Source organism: Bufo gargarizans, chromosome 7 (assembly GCF_014858855.1).
Source record: "Bufo gargarizans isolate SCDJY-AF-19 chromosome 7, ASM1485885v1, whole genome shotgun sequence".
Classification (NCBI taxonomy): Eukaryota; Metazoa; Chordata; class Amphibia; order Anura; family Bufonidae; genus Bufo; species Bufo gargarizans.
Window position 1 is genome coordinate 139,282,185 of NC_058086.1, and position 14,840 is coordinate 139,297,024.

At 43.5% G+C, this 14,840-nt stretch overlaps 1 pseudogene; it reads left to right on the forward strand.

Moving 5' to 3' along the window:
• The first annotated feature begins 5,338 nt into the window (after window positions 1-5,338).
• On the forward strand, window positions 5,339-5,454 carry LOC122944302 (annotated as a pseudogene).
• Window positions 5,455-14,840: the final 9,386 nt, after the last annotated feature.

Below are 14,840 nucleotides of genomic sequence, written 5' to 3' on the forward strand. Positions count from 1 at the left end.
CGTGAGCGGCTTGGCTAGCATGGAAAAGTCCCTGATGAACTTCCGATAATAATTGGCGAAGCCCAAAAAGCGCTGCAGGGCACGGAGACCACTGGGCTGGGGCCACTGTAAGACAGCCGAAACCTTCTCAGGATCCATGGAGAACCCCTCAGCGGAAATGATGTAACCTAAGAAGGTTACCTGGGATCGGTGAAATTCGCATTTCTCAAGCTTACCGAACAGCCTGTTCTCTCGTAACCGTTGCAACACTCGTCTGACATCCATAATGTGGGCCTCCATGGATTCAGAATATACCAAGATGTCATCCAAATAGACCACCACACACTGCTGCAACAGGTCACGGAAAACATCGTTGATGAATTCCTGGAAGACTGCGGGCGCATTGCACAACCCAAAGGGCATAACCAAGGATTCATAATGACCGGTCCTGGTGTTAAACGCGGTCTTCCACTCATCGCCCGCCTTGATCCTTACCAGGTTATATGCCGCCCTCAGGTCGAGTTTGGTAAAGACCGTGGCCCCTTTGAGGCGATCGAACAGCTCGGAAATCAAGGGTATCGGGTAAGCGTTCTTGATCGTGATGCGATTGAGACCCCTGTAATCGATGCAAGGCCTCAACTCACCGCCCTTCTTTTTCACAAAGAAAAATCCAGCCCCTGCCGGGGACGAGGATTTGCGAATGTGTCCGCGTGAAAGCGCCTCCCTCACGTACTCCTCCATGGCCTCATTCTCCGCTACCGACAGTGGATAGACTTTGCCACGAGGAGGAACGGCACCAGATTGTAACTCTATGGCACAATCGTATGGGCGGTGCGGAGGTAGGGCAACCGCGCGCACCTTATCGAATACATCCCGGTACTCTTCGTATTCAGGAGGCAACAGAGAGTCCGAGGAAGTACACAGCAACTTGACAGGCCCATGGATGCAACTAGCCCCACACTGCGGTGACCACGAGAGGATCTCGGCCGATCTCCAATCGAAAGTCGGATTATGCTTCTGGAGCCAGGGGTACCCCAAGACCACCGAGTAGTGTGGAGACGAAATCACCTGGAAACAGACCGACTCTCTGTGAACGGCACCAATGGCTATCCCCACTGGAAGGGTCTCATGAGTCACGTGTGGCGGCAGAAGGGGTCTGCCGTCTATCGCCTCAAGAGCCAGTGGGGAACCTCGAGGCTGCAGAGGAATGGAATTGGCGGCAGCGAACACACTATCAATGAACAAACCACCAGCACCAGAGTCCACCAACGCCTGGGTCGTCACCGAGCCCCCGACCCAGGAGAGGACAACAGTGATCAGTGGTTTGTCAACACGGGAAACCGGGGACGAGGAGACTCCACCCAAGATCTGCCCCCGACAGGATCTCAGGTGCGAGCGTTTCCCGGACGGTTCGGACATGCCAACCGAAAATGCCCACCGAGACCACAGTACATGCATCGGCCCTCGCGTCTCCGGAGTACCCTCTCCCCCTCGGACAGGCGAGCAAACCCCAGCTGCATGGGTTCACCCCCAGACAAGTCATCCCCAGGAGGCGTGGGAGGAGAGGGAGGCACGGGTGGGACAGCAAACGTAGGCGCCAATCTGTTAGAAGACCTCCGCAGGCTCTCCTTAAAGGAAGGTCTCTCCCTGAGTCTGGTGTCAATCAAAATCAGGAAAGAATAAGAGACTCGAGCTCCACTGGTAGGTCCTTAGCTGCAACCTCATCCTTCAAGGCATCCGAAAGACCATGAGAGAAAGCAGCGACCAGAGCCTCATTATTCCAGCCCACCTCTGCTGCCAGGGTACGAAACTCAATGGCGTATTCAGCTACGGATCGTGAACCCTGTCTGATGGACATAAGGAGCTTCGCAGCAGAGGCAGCACGAGCCGGCACATCGAATACCTTCCGAAGAGAAGCAACAAAACCGGAAAACTCGGCAACCACCGGATTGTTGTTCTCCCATAAAGGGCTGGCCCAGGCCAAGGCCTTGTCCGAGAGCAGCGAGATCAAGAAGCCCACCTTTGATCTCTCAGTAGGAAAGGCATGTGGCAGCAACTCGAAATAAATGCCCACCTGGTTAAGGAAACCTCGGCACTGAGTTGGCTCTCCCCCAAAGCGCTGTGGAAGGGGGGCAGAACCGGTCATACCCCGAGACACCGCAGGCACAGCAACAGGTGTCGGGGTAGACTCTGGCGCAACAACCGGAGCGGCAGTAGGAACGGGCCCAGGTGCGACAACCGACCCATCGGCAACGGAAGCGAAATGAGCCGTGCGTTCAAGCAGGGTTTGCAACGCCACAGCGAACCGACCCAACAGGTGATCCTGCTGATCAAGTCTGGCAACCAGCGTAGGTAGCGAGGATGGCCCTGTACCGTCAGAATTCATGGCTTGGTCCTAATGTCATGGAACCATGAACCAGACGTACAACAAGAGATAAGTGGAAAATAAGAAGGCTTTATTGAAAAGCAAGCCGTAAGCAAAAGTCCAAACGGATGGCTAAACCGAAACAGGGTCTTGCATAGACAGAAGTCAGGAACCAGAAGGGTAATCAGACGAAGCCTGGATCAGGAACCAGCAGGGTAGTCAGACGAAGCCAGGATCAGGAACCAACGGGGTAGTCAGACGAAGCCAGGATCAGGAACCAACGGGGTAGTCAGACGAGGCCAGGATCAGGAACCAGAAGCAGCAGCAGTCTTAGAAGCATGTGAACACAGGAGGACCAAGCAAGGAACTGAAGCCACAGACCTCCTATATATATGAGCTAGGCATCCAGCTCCTCCCAGTGGGAAGGAGAAGCCGCAGGGTGGGAGGCTACAAGAAACCCAGAAACCAAGATGGCCGCCAGCACATGTCAAACGAAGGAGAACAGTAAGAAGGTAAGACCATGACAGTGGAGCTGCTGCTGCTGCGGTATGCATGCAGCTCCAGCGCTTCAGCGAAGGTCCGGCAGTCTGCTCGTCGTTCTTCCTAAACCCCCCACCCCCCCCCACCCCGACTCTTATCATCCCCCAGCTGCCCGGGTGTGCGCTGTGTGGCCCGTTTCTTATGACCCATCCTGGAGGTCTGTGGCGCTGCGCTGTGGCTCCGCCCCCCCCCCTCCCAGCTTCTGTTCCATGGCGTTAGGGCTAAGCATGTCGGGCGGGATTGTTGGTCTCCCCGGTAATGTAGGGCAATATGGGTTCCTCACCCCTCCCCCTGCAGCTTTGGACAAGCTCCTTTAGCTCTCATGGCGCTAGCTAGGTCGCTTCGCCTAGCCCCGCCCCCTTCCCCTGCAGCGTTTACCGGGTCCCGTACCGGGCACCGCTGGGCAGGCGAGTTTTTATATGTGGTGCTTGTTGTAGCTCCCCCCAGTCTCCTGTCCAGTATTATTGATTAACCCCTTGTGCCTGCCATGTCTGATTGTGGTGCACCTGTGCCTATGGGCTTCTGAGGGGTATTCCTACTGTCCCAGCTTTGCGAGCAGAGCCCCTTCCGTACAATGAGACTCTCTGGGTCTTATTTTTAGTCCATTATGGCGAAAGCCCCACCCCCCCTTCCCCCCCTTCACGCAGGCGCAGGTGCGTTTTTTGCTTGCCTTAGGTTGCCAGGAGGCATGGTCGTAATGAATTCCGCATGCGCCAGTCCCGTCGCCGTTCCTGGGTTTCCGGGAGAAATGGGCGCTCCAGATCCTCAGGTGGCGCTTACCATCGTCTTTAGGACGGAATGTCAGGCGCATCGGAGGAGTCTGCTGGTTATACAATCACCGTACGAGGCTGTTGCCTGACCGTCACTCCAGGGCTCGGCCTGGTCGCTGCAGCCCGTACCCGCTTCTTTGGAGGTGCCGTCCCTCTCTGTGACTGGTGAGTACTGCGGGGAGGGTGGTTTTTGTGCAGATTTAGAATCACTGGTAGAGTCGGTGTCCCTGCTTAATAGCAAAAAAAACAAAAAAAAAACAGAGGCTTTAGGGTGGGTTTACGGAGCCTGTAGGTTACCCACACATATTTTCCTGGTGATTAGGCAATTTAGGTGCAGCCCTGAGCAACGGGTTATCATTAGCATATATGAGGTTTTCTCTGTTTACACGTTAAAAATAAATAAAAAGAACAATTAATAACCAAAATTAATATATTATAGGCATATATATATATATATATATTAAAATAAAAATAAAAATTAAAATTAAAATAAAACGTGATTGAAAAGAATGAAATTATACTTATAATAAATAATTAAACACAGTAATTTTATAGGGGATGGGAAAAAAATAAAAATAAAAATAAATAAATAAATAAATAATAATAATTGGAATATATATCACAATACATGTAAAAAATTAAGAAAAAAGATAAAAAATAAATAAATAAATAAATAAAATAAAACGTGATTGAAAAGAATGAGATTATACTAATAATAAATAATTCAACAAAATGATTTTATAGGTAATAAAAAAAATTATAATAAAAATAATTATTGATATATATATATAAAAAAAAATAAAAAATCATATATAAATAAATACACAGGTTTGTTCTATATAGAAATTTATTACGTATGTTGATATCCTCCTGTGTGAGAAGCCTTGCTTCTATCCTGTGTCTTGTTTGTTGGCTGGCCTTTTTTGTGGATGTTTTTCGGGATAGATCAGTCCCACCGGGTGTTTTCCCAATTTCCATTTCCGCGCGGAGTGTAGTAGTTTACTTCCCTGCAGTTCATAATTCTACTTTTATGCAGCAGTCGAATTCGGTTTTTTATGGATATTAAAAAAAAAAAAAAAAAAAAGGATATATAATAATAATATATAAATAAAAAAAATATATGTATTTCTATCTAGATATATGTATCATGCACATTGGGAGTATGAGAGCGGTATATTTGGGTGATTTCCGGTGGAAAGTAGTTACTCCATGTTAAGTTCCTGCTTGTGTCAAGTTACTAGTTTAGGGGTAGTGTCATCGCCTCCTGATCAGTGGCCCTGGAGCTCACATCACCTTATCTACCGGGGAAGAGGTATAATAAAAAATAAATAAATAAAAAAACCCTATTTGGGCTTCCAAGAATGATATGACGTTCTTAGTTCATATTTCCGGGGGGAGGCGCGGTAGTAGTAATCCCTCTACATTCGCTCTATTCCTTGGGGTTTGTTGGACACATTTGGGTTTTCTTATTATGTTTGTACTGGTCAACCACTGAATGGTCCTCCTGGTAGGTCTTCACAGGTCAGCATGGTGGTTCTCCAAGCATCTTTCTACATGACTCGTTTCGCTGTACGGTTTGGTCTGGATATCCGAACGGTCTAAGTCATTGAGTTCAGGTCGATTCTGGCTACATGGGTCCGGATCCCACTCTGGGCAGCTGTGATAGAGATGCATCAGTTTCTTTGGGTTGGTTGACGGAAGGGAAGCTTAGCCCCCCCCTTGACAAGGATGGACTAGGCTGCACAGCCCTCACAACACATGTATGCCACCTACCTTGTGGTATCTCTACCGAAATTTCATAGGCGATTCGGGGATAGTTTGGGGTGTATTAGATTTTTCGGCCCTGCAGTCCCCTTCGGCCTTTTGTTCGGGCTGATTGATAATTTCTCCAGGCTGCTTGTCTTTTCATTGTATATACGTGGCGTAGTCTGCAGCTGTAGGTCTGTGATTTAGCAGCTTGTTTTCCTGAGTGTTCTTGGGTTGGGAATGAATACATAAATGAATGACTGTACATAATGAATAATTACAAAAAAAAAAAAATAATAATAATAATAATTATTATTTCGGTTGTTATTTCAGTAGGGGTAAGGAATATTAGTACTCTTGAGTTGGGGGTCCGTCATTCATGATGATTCGGTAAAATATGGGGCGGGTACCTCCCCTCCGCCTGGGTTGGTCTGGTAGGTAAGGTTCGTTGATATTCGTTTTAACTTCACTTATGGTGAGCTCTAATTTTTCATTAGGATGGTTTCCTCTTTGATTTTGTGGTGTTCCTTTATGAAAAAAAATAAAATAAAAAATCTATATGTCCATATATCTATGTATTAATAATAATAATGGTATATGTATATAACAGTGTTTTATGAACGATATGTATTTCGGACCTAATTTTATGATCCTCTTTGTGGGTTGAGTTTTGGGCTAATTGTTTTTTCTTTCAGGTCCTGGGTTTTCAGCGTGTTGATGGTGACCTTTCATATATCTCCAGCGCAACGAGGATCGCATGCCCGGTGGGCAATCCTTGTTTTCGAGAGGTGAAGTCTTTGGACAGGGTTCCAGGAATTCAGGTGGTCACAACTTCTTCCGGAAGTGGTTGATGTAGCTTTGCACCCGGGGTGCAATTATGCGGCTGCCCCTTGGTTATCCTGGAGCTCAGGACCTTATGTGTCCTGACATTCTAGTTGGGGGCCAGCAATAAAAGTAAAAAAGAAAAAAAAAAAAAAAAAAGGTTGGTGTCATTTCCTGAGTTGGTTGTTTTGGTCATACGGGGGAAGGGTTGGTTATACTATACGATGGTTTAGTACAATCCTGAAGTACATACAGGCCCCGCTGGAAGTCTTTTTGTGGACTTATCTCCACCTCTGCAGGCAGAGAGTTCCTTAGTTAGCTCACTGTTCTTACAGTTAAGAATCCTGCTCTATGTTTGTTTATAAACCTTCTTTCCTCCACATAAGAGGAGGTTTCATGGTTAGTCTTTGTCCTGGGAATAAATGGATGGGGGAGTTGTCTTTGGATGGTTCTTTGTTATTATTGGCATAGTTATTAGTCCTCCCCTTTTCTAAAGTGTATAACCCTAATGTTGATCATCTTTCAGGGTCCTGTAGTTGCCCCATTCCAGTTATTACTTTAGTTGCCCTCCTCTGAACCCTCTCCAGCTCTGCTATGTCTGCCTTTGTTCACAAGGGCACAGAACTGTACACAGTCCTCCATGTGTGGGCTAAAGTGGTAGGACTATGTTATCATCACGGGCATCTAGGCCTCCCGTTTGTCATGCGACCCATTATCTTATTGGCTTTGGTTTGTTAAGGGGGAACCGTTGGCATCTTCCGCTTGGATGTTAGTTGGGGCAATTTCTTTTCGGCTGGTTGTAAGGGTTTCAACAGACTTGGCTCTGCTGGGTGGTGGTCGGAGCCCCGTTTGGAGAACGGGTCTCCTTCGTGGCGGCATTTGAGTTCAGCAGAGATATGGTGGTGGCAGATGGCGTACTTGCCCGCTGGGAGTCCAGCGGTTGGCATACCGCTCTGATGATTACGGTTTAACTTGCCCGCTGGGAGTCCGGCGTTTGGCATACCGCTCCGTTATTATGGTTTATTAAGGTTTGCCGCTTTAATAAAGAAGCTGTGGCCGATCACCACCCAGCAATAAAAGTGACACAGTTGTCAGTGTTTTTGTTATGGGTCAAGGTTGGGTAAAGGGGCCAGGGGTGAGTAAATGGTGGTCCCCTTCCCCTTCTTCCCTAGATACCAGCAGTCTGCTCACGTCACACAACAGTCGGTGAGCTGGCAATTGTAAGTGCTGCTGCAGCATTGACAGACCGGCGGAAGCTGTCGATGACTTTTGGAAATGGGCACACACGCGGCACACCTTCACCAGTAGCTAAGGCAAATTGGGGTAGGTATTGAGTAACCGCTGAACCACTAAGTTGAAGATGCATGCTAGTCAATTTGCAATTCTTTTGTCGTCCGCACTTTCCTCAAAAAAGGGCCAGACTGCTGAATACCTACCGCTTGGCAAGGGAGATTTCCGCAGGGGGTGCCCCGGGAAACAGCTGTGGGCCTGTTTGGTGTGGACCGCCTTCTCCCTTTTGCCACCCCACTGCCTCTTCCAGTCGCTTGCGAAGCTGCAGATCCCTTCCCCCTCTGTACTGCTGCCATCGCTTGGCTTGCCACCTTCCAAGGTTGGGTCAGTGACTTCATTGTCCACCACCTCCTCTTCCACTTCCTCACATCCTCCTGACTTGTTGACCTAACAACAACCTCAGTTATTGACAATTGTGTCTCATCCTCATTATCAACCTCTTGAGACACTCATTGCCATTGATTTATTGGCACCTGTGTCTCATCATCATCATCATCCAACTCGTGAAACACTAATTGCCTTTCCCCACCGTCATGTTCTTGTGACTGTGGATGTTCAAGAGTTTGGAAATCAGGGTACAATATCTCCTCATGTCCCTCTTCAAGCGGGCTTGTCAAGACTCCCAAATCAAGGAATGGTGATGAAAAGAGCTCCTCAGAATATCCGAGTGTGGGATCACTTGTTTGGCAAGACTCTCCATGGTGGGAGGAAGGATGATTAGGTTAAGGATTGTGTTGACCAGACTCTTGGCTACTGAGACTGGACTTGGTGGAAGACAGTGTGGTGCTTAATCGACTGGAAGCATTATCTGCTGCAATACAACCGACTACCTGGTCGCACTGGTTTGACTTCGAGAGCGTTGTCCTGCGCCGCCCTGCAATATCAGTTATAGTTCAGCTGTGAAAAGGAACATGAATCTTCGGAATCAAGAAGTAAAAACAATAGGGATAAGACAATCGAAGGATAGGAAAAGGGATATCCCCAACAGACCAAAAATAATAAAAAAGACAGTAAATAAGGATTTTTTTCAACCGCAGATGTCCAAAAAAAGAAAAAAAAAACAAAGAGAGGAAAGAAAGGGAGGGGACTCGTGATTAAATCAACAAATATGACTAAAAAGATAGTGAGGTAAGGTATTTTTAATCTAAGCAAATATACCCTAAAAAATTATGAGATTTTGTTATTGAAAAAAAGCCTTAAATTTGCCCCCACATCAAAATTTTGCCCCTTTAATGCCTTCATAGGCATAAAAAAATGTCTTAGCAAATTAGCATTAAATACTTTATTTTAAAAGATGGAACATGGAAAGGACAAAAACAAAAAATGAAAAAAATTTAAAAAATACCCCAAAAAAAACAATAAAAGACAAATACAGGAAAATAAAGAGGAAGATACCAAACAAAGTGGATTAATGAAACAGATAGATAAAGAGATGGATAACTATACTCACACCACTTTGAAACCAAAATCTAATTTTAACCCTTTAGGAGAATACTCAGAAGTCTTTATCACGTTCCAAATGTTAGTTTTACGCAACTTAAGGAAAATAAATCCGAAAAAGAAAAGGGGACCACAAAATTTAACAAATAAAGAGAAAGCAGCTATTTCAACTCTCAAAATAATGAAATTGTTATCAGACCCGCAGACAAAGGACCCCCTCCTGGTTTTAGATCAAGAAGCATACCACAAGTAAATAATGAGATTACTAAAGGATGAAAAAACTTATAAAAAACTGAAGTTCAATCCAACAGAAAGTTATAGAAGTAAACTCAGTACACTTGTGAAAAAAGGGAAAAGGAGGGGAATTCTGTCATCTGAAGAATCTAAATACATAAACAACCAAAATCCAAGGATACCGATGTTCTATTAATTGCCCAAGATCCATAAATGTCAATTTAACCCCCCAGGGAGACCAATAGTCTCGGGAATAAAGGGTTTAACCACAAATCTCTCACGTAAATACGTGGATGTCCTCCTTCAGGAGTGTCTATTTAAACTACCGGCGCATATAAAAGATACTAAACACATCCTTAAATTATTAGAGAAAGTGCAGTGGGAGGACGGATACATATTAGGAACGATGGATGTAACATCATTATATGCTATTATAGAAAACACCAAAGGACGGGAGGCGGCAGAATATTTTCTAAAAAAAGAGGGAGACCTCCCTGAGACACAAATTGATTTTATAGGACAATGACATTTATTTTAACATATCACTATTTTAAATATGAAAATGTTTTTTACCTCCAGATGTGGGGGACCGCTATGGGTACCTGATTTGCACCGAGTTTCGCTAACCTCTATGTTTGGAGATGGGAGGAGTCTACCAGCTTTCCATCAGGTGAGTTCGGTGCAGGTCTGGTCCTCTGGCAGAGATTTATAGATGATATTGTTTTTATTTGGAAGGGCGGGGAGAATACATTGATACAATTTTTATATAAATAAAATAAAAATGATTTACATTTTACTTGTAATTGGAGCCAAAAAGAGATACATTTCTTGGATCTATCTATATTCATTGAAAATGGGAAAATACAAACCAAGACGTCCCATAAACCAACAGATAGCAATAGCTATATACCTTTAGATAGCTGTCATTTACCCACGTGGTTAACCAATATACCCCGCAGTCAGTATATACGGATCTGTAGAAAATGCAGCAACATAACACACAGTAACAGAGGAATTGAATAGGAAATTTGTGGAGAAAGGATACAAATTGAGGAACCTAACGCCAACTGTAAAAAGGGTTAAGGGGATGGACCGGAATGAATTATTGCGGGACAAAAAAGAAGGGAATAGGATTGATCAGGTGAATGAAGATAAGGATAGCGACAAATTAAAAATCCCAATAATAACCAAATACAGTGAAGGGGTAGGCAAATTTAAAAGAATTGTGAAAAATCACTGGGATATATTGAGGCAGGATGAATTGATTGGAGACAAAATTCCCATACACCCCACCTTTACATTTAGGAAGGCACGAAATGTAGGCAATTTAATAGCACCCGCTTTAAAACTAGAAATACATCAAAAGAAAATGGGCATAAACATGAAGAAAGGGTTTTATCCATGTAAAATGTGTAAGAACTGCAAAATTACAAGAAATCAGAAGAAAAATCAGATACTTGAGATAAACGGAGGCAAGGCTAAATATAGAATAGAGGATTATATCACATGTAATACAAGGGGAGTAGTCTATTATATCACATGTCCATGCAAAAAAAATCTACGTGGGGAGGACTAAACGCCTATTAAAAATACGTATTAATGAACACATCAATAATATCCGAAAAAAAATTGAGGGCCATCCGTTATCGGGGCACTATGCAGAGCATCATGAAGGAAATGTATTGGCTCAGTCTTTGGAGGAATAGAAAGGTTTAAAAACGACATGAGGGTGGAGATTTTATAAAACAAATGTCAAGAAATGAAAGCAAGTGGATTTTCAGATTAGACAGCCTTGCCCCTAAAGGACTAAATCATGAAATGGAACTTTTTGCATTTCAATAAACAATGAGAGTATAGGTTAAAAGAGAATAGCCACTGAACTAAAAGGAATGAACAGTAAATGGACGAACATTGAAGGTAATTGAATGGTGGAATGCAAAGGGAGTGTTGGTAAATCAAGCAGTTACCATGGGAACAGAATGCCTATATACTCCGCAGGACAACAGTGCTTGAACATCCCTGACGAAGGAGCCTGCAGGGCCCGAAACGCGTAGGTTTAGGTACAATGACAGCTTATGTCAGCCCACCACTAACCCCTGCCCATTGGTATCTGCACAACTACAACAGATCCTCCAAGAATAGATACATCCCAATTAAGGGACTCCTCTAAATTGACAATGAATTCCCTAAAAAGAACCAGACATTGCCTCTGATGTATGTTTTATATTTGATGAGCCCATGAAGGATAGCATCTAACACTGTCAGAAAAATAAATTCCACAATTTCCTTATTACATAGCCTGACCGAGGTTATAGAAGCCGGTCCAGATTACGAAACCACATTGGAAGGTCTCAGGTACTTAGATGCATTTAGTACCAAAAATTATACCACCACTTACAGTACATATGTGGTGGTATCTATTTACACCCAAATATACGGATAAATTTTGTAAACTGGATTCATTAAAACATAACCTTTACTTGGTCATTTTAAAATATGTTTCACACTGGGTGAGAGACGACAATGACAACAGAAATCAACCTCCACTATATCACATAATTAACAGTGAATACGTGAACAAAATGGGTGGATCTCACCTCATCCAAGCAGGATCCACAATCGCGGAGGGGGGTCCTGGCAGTTGGTGGTGCCTATGACCGGTGTGACCACACCGGTCATAGGCACCACCAACTGCCAGGACCCCCCTCCGCGATTGTGGATCCTGCTTAGATGAGGTGAGATCCACCCATTTTGTTCACGTATTCACTGTTAATTATGTAATATAGTGGAGGTTGATTTCTGTTGTCATTGTCGTCTCTCACCCAGTGTGAAACATATTTTAAAATGACCAAGTAAAGGTTATGTTTTAATGAATCCATTTTACAAAATTTATCCGTCCACTTAGATGCATTTAACACATAGCAAATCCAGAAACTCAGTGGTCTAAAAGAAACCACTGCACACACACAAGCAGATTATAGTCATTTGTGCTGCTCATTCTGATTCCTCTAGGCTTTCAGCTGGACATTACCACCATAACAAACACAATTGATAACTCTGTACTATATTTATTTGTGGAATTAACATGTATGGTCACAATTACATGCTTATTTTATGCAATTATATGGTTATGAACAATGAAATATCTTTTTATTACCAGCTGTGTCATACTATTCTCCACACTTCCAATTCTGGCACTGTGCTCAGAGCTACATCACTTGTGAAAGCTCAGTGGGAACATTTCTACTCCTTTTATTCCTCACATGCTGTAAATACTCTTGGAAAATAACATAAAAGTGGTGATTTGCAGAGTTTACTTGATAGGAAGCGACCAAGGAAAGCTTGATGAGAAATTCTCCACTTTCACACAAGTGCTGTCAGGGACACATTGGGGACCAGGCAACATATTGTAACAGGAGAGGGCAGAAGGCACGGCTCGTAGATGGGAACCTGCTGTGAAATAACCATCTGTGTTTAACTGTAATTTAATTAGTGGCATCAGCCTCTGGTGTATAGAGAGAGATCTGCACCGTATCCATTCTTATCTTTGCTATAACATTTACCAAGTCCAAATGGAAATTTTGTGGTTAACAAAACAGTATTCACTGTGTCAAGGCAAAAAATAATCAGTACATTTTTACATGAAGAAAAGGATGTAAAGAACAACATATAGGAGAAAGAGTGATGCTGCTTTGTGAGGAATTGGGCAGCCAATACAAATACTAGAAACCAGAGAACATTTACTCTACCTGGACAGGCAATTGAATGCCATTGTAAAAAGTATGCAGCTTCCTGCAAACACAAGTGCATTTTTATATTGGCTGAGGATTTAGTAGGAGATAAATAGAAATACTTTCTGATATCTGTTATCTTTGAAATAGAAAAAAAAAATATTTCCAGAAACTACATACATCCTATAAAGACTCATTTCTAGAGTTGAGCGAACCCGAACTGTAAAGTTCGGGTTCGTACCGAACTTTAGGTTTTTCGGCCCCCGGACCCGAACCCGAACATTTACATAAAAGTTTGGGTTCGGTGTTCGGCAATTTTTATGGCGCTTTTTGAAAGGCTGCAAAGCAGCCAATCAACAAGCGTCATACTACTTGCCCCAAAAGGCCATCACAGCCATGCCTACTATTGGCATGGCTGTGATTGGCCAACTGCAGCATGTGACCCAGCCTCTATTTAAGCTGGAGTCACGTAGCGCCGCCCGTCACTCTGCTTTGATTAGTGTAGGGAGAGGCTGCAGCTGCTGTGAGGGAGAGATCAGGGAGAGATATTATGAAGAACTGCTTCTTTACTCAGCGATCTACAACAAATGTGTTTTGTGGGTGCAGTGCACAATTGTTTTAAGCCTGCCCTGAGCCAACTACTACTGAAAACAAACTTTTTTTCCTTCAGTTAGTCAATATCAATACATAATCAGCAGCCATTTTATGCAACGATAGTGCACCAGCACAGGATATCTGCATGTCTGCAAGTCCAGAAATACTGCTTTTTGCTTACTGGGGTTAAAAAAATAAAATAAAAAATTCATATAGTGCACATCTAGGATTATCGCTGCATAAGTGACTGTGAAATTTAGGCCACAGATAGGGCTTTTTGCTTACTGGGGCAAAAAAATCAAAAAAAAATCAGTTTCATATAGTGCACATCTAGGATTATAGGTGCATAAGTGAGTGTCACATTTAGGCCAGAAATACAGATTTTTGCTTACTGGGGTTAAAAAACCCTCTGATATACTGCACATCTGGGATTATACATGCATACATGACTGTGAAATTTAGGCCACAAATACAGCTTTTTGCTTACTGGGGCATACTGAGTGGAAAAAAAAAAAACATCTGTTTCATATAGTGCACATCTAGGATTATAGGTGCATAAGTGAGTGTCACATTTAGGCCACAAATAGGGCTTTTTGCTTACTGGGGCAAAAAAAAATAAAAAAAAAATCAGTTTCTTATAGTGCACATCTAGGATTATAGGTGCATAAGTGAGTGTCACATTTAGACCAGAAATATAGCTTTTTGCTTACTGGGGTTAAAAAACCCTTCTGATATACTGCACATCTGGGATTAGACATGCATAAGTGACTGAAATTTAGGCCACAAATACAGCTTTTTGCTTACTGGGGTTAAAAAAAGCCTCTGATATACTGCACATCTGGAGTTAGACATGCATAAGTGACTGAAATATAGGCCACAAATACAGCTTTTTGCTTACTGGGGCTAAAAAAAACCTCTGATATACTGCAAATCTGGGACTAGACATGCTTAAGTGACTGAAATTTAGGCCACAAATACGGACTTTTGCTTACTGGGGTTAAAAAAGCCTCTGATATACTGCACATCTGGAGTTAGACATGCATAAGTTACTGAAATTTAGGCCACAAATACGGCTTTTTGCTTACTGGGGTTAAAAAAAAATTCTGATATACTGCACATCTGCGATTAGACATGCATAAGTGACTGTGAAATTTAGGACACAAATACGGCTTTTTGCTTACTGGGGTTAAAAAAAAACTCTGATATACTGCACATCTGTGATTAGACGTGCATAAGTGACTGTGAAATTTAGGACACAAATACGGCTTTTTGCTTACTGGGGCATACTGGGGTGAAAACAAAACATCTGTTTCATATAGTGCACATCTA